Source organism: Taudactylus pleione, unplaced genomic scaffold, assembly GCF_031769625.1.
Source record: "Taudactylus pleione unplaced genomic scaffold, aTauple2 ptg000226l, whole genome shotgun sequence".
NCBI classification, from domain to species: domain Eukaryota; kingdom Metazoa; phylum Chordata; class Amphibia; order Anura; family Myobatrachidae; genus Taudactylus; species Taudactylus pleione.
Genome location: NW_028284628.1, coordinates 2,605,299 through 2,612,424, shown reverse-complemented (window position 1 = coordinate 2,612,424; position 7,126 = coordinate 2,605,299). Strand labels below are relative to the sequence as shown.

Sequence of the window (7,126 nt, the reverse complement as noted above, 5' to 3'; positions counted from 1 at the left end):
TCTGACTGTGTGCTCCCGTTTTCATTAATTAAATTTTCGTTCCTGGTTACTTCTGTAACAATTGAGTGTGGCTCTTGTAAAGAGTGTATATAGCAACTTGGTGGTATTACTATACAGTGGACCCTTATTGTTTTGGGTTAAATCAGCAGCTGTTTCCTAATGAGTAAGGTAACAGCTATATGAGAACCCTGACACAGGAGATATGTGAAGATCTCTTGCATCCTGTAAACCAAAGCTTGCGGCAGCCGTTACCTCCATACTTAATGGGGATTTTGTTATGCTATAATTTAACAAAGCAAGAGACTCAGAAACTGCCCCGATATAGTATCTCTTATAGCTGCAAGCAGCAGTGCCAAGAGATGATAGTTATCGGTCAAAATGCATTACTTTATGCATAGGCCTCTTAGAATTGGGAGAAATGTAAAATAGTAACACTTTTGCCTCTTGACACTCCAGGGTGGGGGTGGGAAATTTAATGTGCAGACAAATTTAGAGTTGGGAGGTGGCGTCCTAGTGAGGTGTAAATATGAAGTCTTTCTATTTTACTGAATAGGCTTAAAAAGCATCTAAAATTATTGCTCTGTGTCCCCTTCTCCCATATCACAGACACATGGGACACACAGACACATGGGGGGACACACAAAGAGAACAGATGCTAATAAGAGTAACATCCAGGATGGAAAGATCTGTCTCTATCAGTACAGTACCTGGCTGTGGCATATTAGAACTCCAGGTCCATGTTGTAGTGCTGACAGCAGAGGGAAAGTTATCAGTGAGGTGTTTCCATAAGAGTCACCTTGCAGTGGGTCTCTGTTACCTGCTGAGTAATATAAGCTGCAGCCATTTTTCTGTAGAACAAAATGCAGAGAGAACTATTTAAATAACTCAGCCACCATGACTTCTGCATTAGAGACAAATTTGATTGTGACAGCTGATCACCAAAGGCCGTCCTATGCCTGCTCACTTTATTTTGATCACATGGGTGCATTATAAAGCTTCTCCTTTACAAATCCCCGAGAAATATCACAGGGGAAATTATCCATTATTCCATATCCTCCAACATGACCCCTTCCACAGGTATAAAATGCTCTGCTCCTGGCCTTGCTACCTTACTTACCTTCTCTCCCAGAACCTGCAGGCGACTCCAGATTTTTTGGGTAGTCCCCTGGACTCCTGGAACACACACACACACTTCTTAGTGAAATGGCACAGGTTCTCAAACTCGGCCCTCAGGACCCCAAACAGTGCATGTTTTCCAGAGGTGGATAGGGATGGCCATCAACAATCAATGTTTTCAAAACATTGATTGTTGCTGGTTGATGTCAATTATTTTTGCCATCGATGACAGAAAACCTTTGCTTCTCTGCCATCGCTGAATGAGCAGGAGACATTTTTTTTTTTTTAGTGGCAGGAGCCCCATTTTTGATTGGTCCACTGCCCGGCGCGCCCGCAGCAGAGGTGACCATCGAGGGGGTGCAAAACATTAATTGTTCACCATAGATGTTTGTGTGCCATCGATGGTAATCACCAATGGGTCCATCAATGGTAAGCATCGATGGACATCCCACCAATGGCCAACCCTAGGGAAGGATAATACAGGAATAGAGGTATGTAGGGGAGGGGCAGAAAGGACACAATTTTATGATAATTGCATCATTTTGGCCCCGTCCTCTCTTCATTGAGCCTAATTATACAATTAGTCTACCAAACCCCTCTCGCTTCCCCTCCCCCACCTACAGCTGTCCACCTTTCTGCCGGATAGGAGTTTATTAAAGTAGATAAGTACAGTATGCTTTCTACTTACTTTACAATTGCAATCACCTGTGTTGGGTCACCCTTCTCATCAATTAATCAACACAGGTGACTAATCGTAAATGTAGAGGAAGTCCAGGAGCAGAGCATGTTGTACTTGGGCCATGTTGCTGTAATTCACCTGTTTTTTTGCTTGCATCACCAAAGTTGGTGAAAAGTTTTTAGAATGTGTCATATTATTCATGTTAACCCAGAGTTTCACAAACTCCGTTATTGCAGTCCAGGTTTTAAGGATATTCATGCTTGCGTCCAGGTGGTTCAATCAAATTGACTAAAGGTACTAATTAAGTCACCAGTGCTCAAGCATGGATATCCTTAAAACCTGGACTGTAATGGCAAAGTTTGGGAATCTCTGTGTTAACCCCTCCTGAAAAAGTAGAAAAAAAAATATTTTTGGAGCATAAAATAAAAGGTCAGAGAGAAATGGGCTTATTTACAGTCACATACCCTATAAAGAAGATTGAGACCGGTTTTAATGTGGGAGTAGGCATATAGGTGCGATTAGTGAAATTGGTGGGGGATTTATCTATAGAAGAGAGTACGTGTATGTATTTAGTTTGCTTATAGAAGTGAATATATACAGTTTTACTGTCATCATACAAGTAAAAAAAAAAAAATAACAACTAAATTGTTGGTTGCTATGCTCGTATGTGCAATACTTGAGGGAATTGTGCTGTTTTGCCGTTTTATAACTCCAGATGCAGATTAGGAATTTGTCTGGTTGTGGAGAGTAGATTAGCATGTGTGCAGTATTGTTAGATACATTGTACACTTGCAGAAAGGCTGCGTAGGTGCAGTCCGCTCCCTGCTCGGAAGGCCTATTGTCAGAGGTAATGAGGTTGAGAATGGAGTGGTCAATGGCCACACACTATACATGTTTAACAAGTATGAATCAATAACAAATTTCTTACTTATAATACAAAATAACCACCATATTCTATTTCACCAAACCATCTTGCCCTCTGCTGCTGTGTTTTGTAGTTCTGCAACACTGAAGAGCCAATGGCAGTGATAAAAGCAAAGTGTCATTAGCTGTAAGCCACTGACCTTGCAACTTGTGTGTTGGACGGTCTTCTCTGTCTCTCTGTTTTCTCCAGAGCAGTGTCCATCCACATGGAAAGCTTGCATTGCTATACAAAGTAGATATGATGTAGGGATGGATAGTTAACAACTGCCGATGGTAGATAGCCAATGGTTCTCCATCATCGGTGGCCAAGTTGGACCCGATATTTTTTTCTTTTTGACAGGACGGAGCTTAGCCCCGCCCCCGGCAGCCGCTAAGCCTCACTCCTGTTTCTGATGAGTCCGCCATGGTCACCCCACCAATGGCCATCCCTAATGTGATTTGTAATCTCGAGTCTGATATTTTTAAGGTCTCTTTGTAATACAAAAGACCCCTGCCCACATAATATGTAAAATATACGGCTATAAAATATTGTGGCCAAAGGTGGGCACTTTCTCATTTAGGGTTCTTTTTATCATAAGGAGAAAAGCCTAAATCCAGAGATAGGTCTTCTTGCTATTAGTAAACCTCTAAGACTGCAAAAGTTATGGTATGCTGCCTCTTTTAGAAGCATTGCAGCGGTACAGAAGCCAAATTAAGAGGGGGGCACAATGCCTCAGGCTCCCCTCCCTCAGGATGGAGCACATTGCTGCACTGTGCAGTCCCATGTGTTTGCATCCTATACACGGTGTAATGCATTGCGGTACACTTGGCATACTCTCCAAACATCTCACTCCCTCTCCATCTAACAGTTTAAAGTTCCCTGGAGAACCCAACAGAGGATGGCAGGCTAAAAACTCCAGTGCAAACACTTCCTGCAGTATGTGTGATATAAAAAACGTATAAATGTACAAAAATTCAAATGTGAAAGAGCCAGTCTAATCCAGTACTTATCCAGGGGTGTAACTAGGTTTGTATGAGTGGTGTAACCCCACAATATGCTCACCCACAGCCCCTGCATCTGCCTAGCAGGGTGCCCGGAACAGCAACCTGTAGCCTGAATCTTTGCAGCAGTGCTGCCTGGAGCATCCTTAAGATGCTTCAGATGTGCACACCGCTGCCCTTACAGCCCCCTGGAGCATCATTAGCGTGCTTCGGGCATTGCTGTAATTCCCAGCGATTGTGGCCTTGTCCCCTCTGTATGACGTCACACGGAGGAGCTGTGGCCTACACCAGGCGCCAAGACCCCTAGTTACAGCGCTGCACCTATTCATCTAACTAGCTAACTAGTATTCAATGCATAGACTATTCTAATGACTGATATACAATGCACACAGCATCAATGTACAATATAGTGAGCATTCTAGTGACCAATATACAATACAGAGAGCAATCTAGTGACTGATATACAATACAGAATGTATCCTAGCAACTAACATACAATGCACACAGCATCCTAGCGAACAATATATAACAAAGATCATTTTAGTGATCAATATACAATATAGAGAGCATTACAGTTACTAATATACCATACAAAGAGCAGTTTAGTGACTGAAGCACAGTATATTTTCCTAGTGACCAACATACATTACAAGAAGCAGTCCCAGCTCCATGATAAGGTTAATGGTTTCCAAATAAACTTTAACATTTAATTGGGAAGCTCTTTTTTAATTAAAATAAAAGCATTTAATTTTCTTAAATTAACAACTACAGAGTGTAAAGCTTGCTGTGCTGTCTTACCTCTCTGCCGGTTATTACCCAGTCTCTTTTTATTCGCTTTTGCCTATCACATTAAACATTTGGTTTGATTGGTACTGCGCTATATAAATAAATAATAAAACAAAAGTGGAACTGTCGTAACATCACTTCTGCCCAAAAGGTGGCGCCATAGAGGCAGGACATTTAAGTATAGTGTTAATTACAAGAAAATGTGGGAGAAAAGTAAAAAACCTCTACGGGGGAAGTGAAGTGTTCTATTTATAAGTAGTTATTATTACATCAACTCGCCCGAGCTTACGAACACAACGCTTCTCTATGATAAAGTAGAATGTGAAAGACGTTTTGTAAATTCATATTTACATATTCAATCATAACTAGTAGGGATGGGAATCATTTGATGTTTTATCGGAAACGTCGGTTAAATGGTTTCGATGTTCGATGTTTAACCCTGCAATGTTTTTGATTCAATGTTTCATTACCATCGCAAGATTTCTCCCCTGATGTTTTTCCCTGCTTTTCCAATGTTTTTTTTTGTAACACTGTGTGGTGCTGTGACTGCTTTGGGCTGCCAGCTGGCTCTCTTCTTGTTTTATAGTCAGTTACAACTTAAGAATAGAGTACAAAACACTGACTGGGCTATGGCTGCTGTGTGCATGCTGCTGCTGGGGGAGGTGGCTGACAGAGTGAAAGACACTCTGGTCAACCAATTAGCAGCAGCACATAGGACAGTCCCACCCCTGGCTCACTGTCACTGGTACTGCTCTCAGTGAACACTGGTTGGCTGCTTGGGGTGTCTGGCTGCTGCAGCTATTGGTAACTGAGCTGTCACTCACAGTGTCACTGTCAGTCACTCACTGCATGTGCACTGTGCATGTGACAGACCTAGCGGTGCCTCAGTGTCTGGCGTGACATCATTGGTGAGGAGCTGAGAGAGCGAGAGGGAGAACTTGAGGAGACAGAGGGCCTGATTCAGAGCCGGACGCTATTTGCGAACGGTCGTTCAGAAAAAGGGTCCGGCTATTTAAATTGAGTGCTCGCTCTTTGCGGTCTGTTGACGCCTCTATGTCTGAGCGAGCGAACGAAACATGTGCTCGCTATTTTGTAAAGACTCCCCCTGCCGTTCGCATCATACGTCATCTCCGCTATTTATTAGATTAATCAAGTACATCGAAAGGCGTCTGAACTGCTAGCAGTGCTTGTGGTAGGTTTTACTTCCCGCAGTCACTGCGAGCAGTTCAGGCTAAAAGACAACCAAGTGACGTGGTCGATGACGCTGCTTTGTTAATTATGCACACCCATTAAACGCCCGTTTTGACCGTTTGGCACGCTTGCGTTCTGATCTCTACACCCCACGTTTTCAAGCACCTTCTCCTGTTACCACCCACAAACGCCTCATTCTGTCACTCAAATTAGCAGGCCCTCCCTGTTTTGCGAGCGCACGATTTCCGACCGCAATTACTGGTTGGCGCATGCGCAGATGTGTGAACATCGCTCAGAGTGAACAAGCGGCCGCTTACGAGCGGCTCTGAATCAGGCCCAGAGTGTGTTTGTCATGATATAGACAGAAACTTAAGCTGAGGGTGGAGAAGAGACAGAGAAAAAAAAAAAGAGGAGGCTCTGAAAGAGTAAAATCTGTAAAAATGGACAAGAGAAATGAAATTGAGAAGAGAAGAGAGTCAGAAGGAAGTCTGTCAGTGTTACTTGTGTGTGGAGGTGGAGGACATTAAGGTACTGTACCACTATCACCAACAACAGGATCAGCCAGCTACACTGCCAGCAGTAACACACAACACTTCTGCAATACTGTCTGTCACTAGTAGTGAGTACTGACAATAACAATAAAATGGCACCACCCAAAAGTCATTTGTGGAAACACTTTGATAGGAAAGATAATGAGCCCAAAACAGCTATTTGCAGATACTGCAGCAAGAAAATAAAAACATGTAAACACATCTAATTTAAAATGCTACCCTGAAAACAAACACCCTCTTGTGTTGCTTTGTGTGTATGTATATATATACTATTTGCCTCCATGAATATAGCCATAGTATAAGTTTATTTTAGAAGTTTTATGTTTAAATACAGTTTGCTTTAAAAAAACATCAGTAACCATCGGTTCCAGAGAACCAAAGTTTATATCTAAAAGATGTTTTGTATTCAATGTTAAAAACATCAGTAGTCCCAACTTTTATTTCGTTGTCTGTCCCATCCCTAACTAACTAGATAATTATCTACTATTCTTCACTCACCTATTCAGTCTCCTGGGAGACTGTCAAAAATTGCCAGTGCTGACTATATTTCAAGTCATCATGGCGGGGTATTGGGAAAAGTTTTCAATAAGCAATAATCACGCCTCGGATAAACCTCATTGGCTATGATACTGCCACTGCGCAAAGCTACCGAGCGTTCGGTCCAGCGAGGATCACCCTTCGAGCAAGCCTCTGTGACATTATGGAGAGACGATGCGTCAGTTAACATTGCAGCTAAGGTTCATGGGAAGAAATATGCTAATTACATTGCACAGGCCCCGCCCATTTATGTGTCTCTCGGTCTGTGTAATATATGTAAAGGTGACCGTGTCCCTATGTCAGACCTTTGTCTATCAGCGACATCTGGTGATTTTACTGAGCAATGTAACAGCGAAGAAAC

At 42.5% G+C, this 7,126-nt stretch overlaps 1 non-coding gene across 1 annotated transcript; it reads right to left on the bottom strand.

Annotated features, from left to right (window-relative positions):
• Positions 1-6,734: 6,734 nt before the first annotated feature.
• Positions 6,735-6,875, bottom strand: LOC148517176 (U4 spliceosomal RNA). Its single transcript, XR_015879320.1, has one exon. It is a non-coding gene; the product is annotated as a U4 spliceosomal RNA (small nuclear RNA).
• Positions 6,876-7,126: the final 251 nt, after the last annotated feature.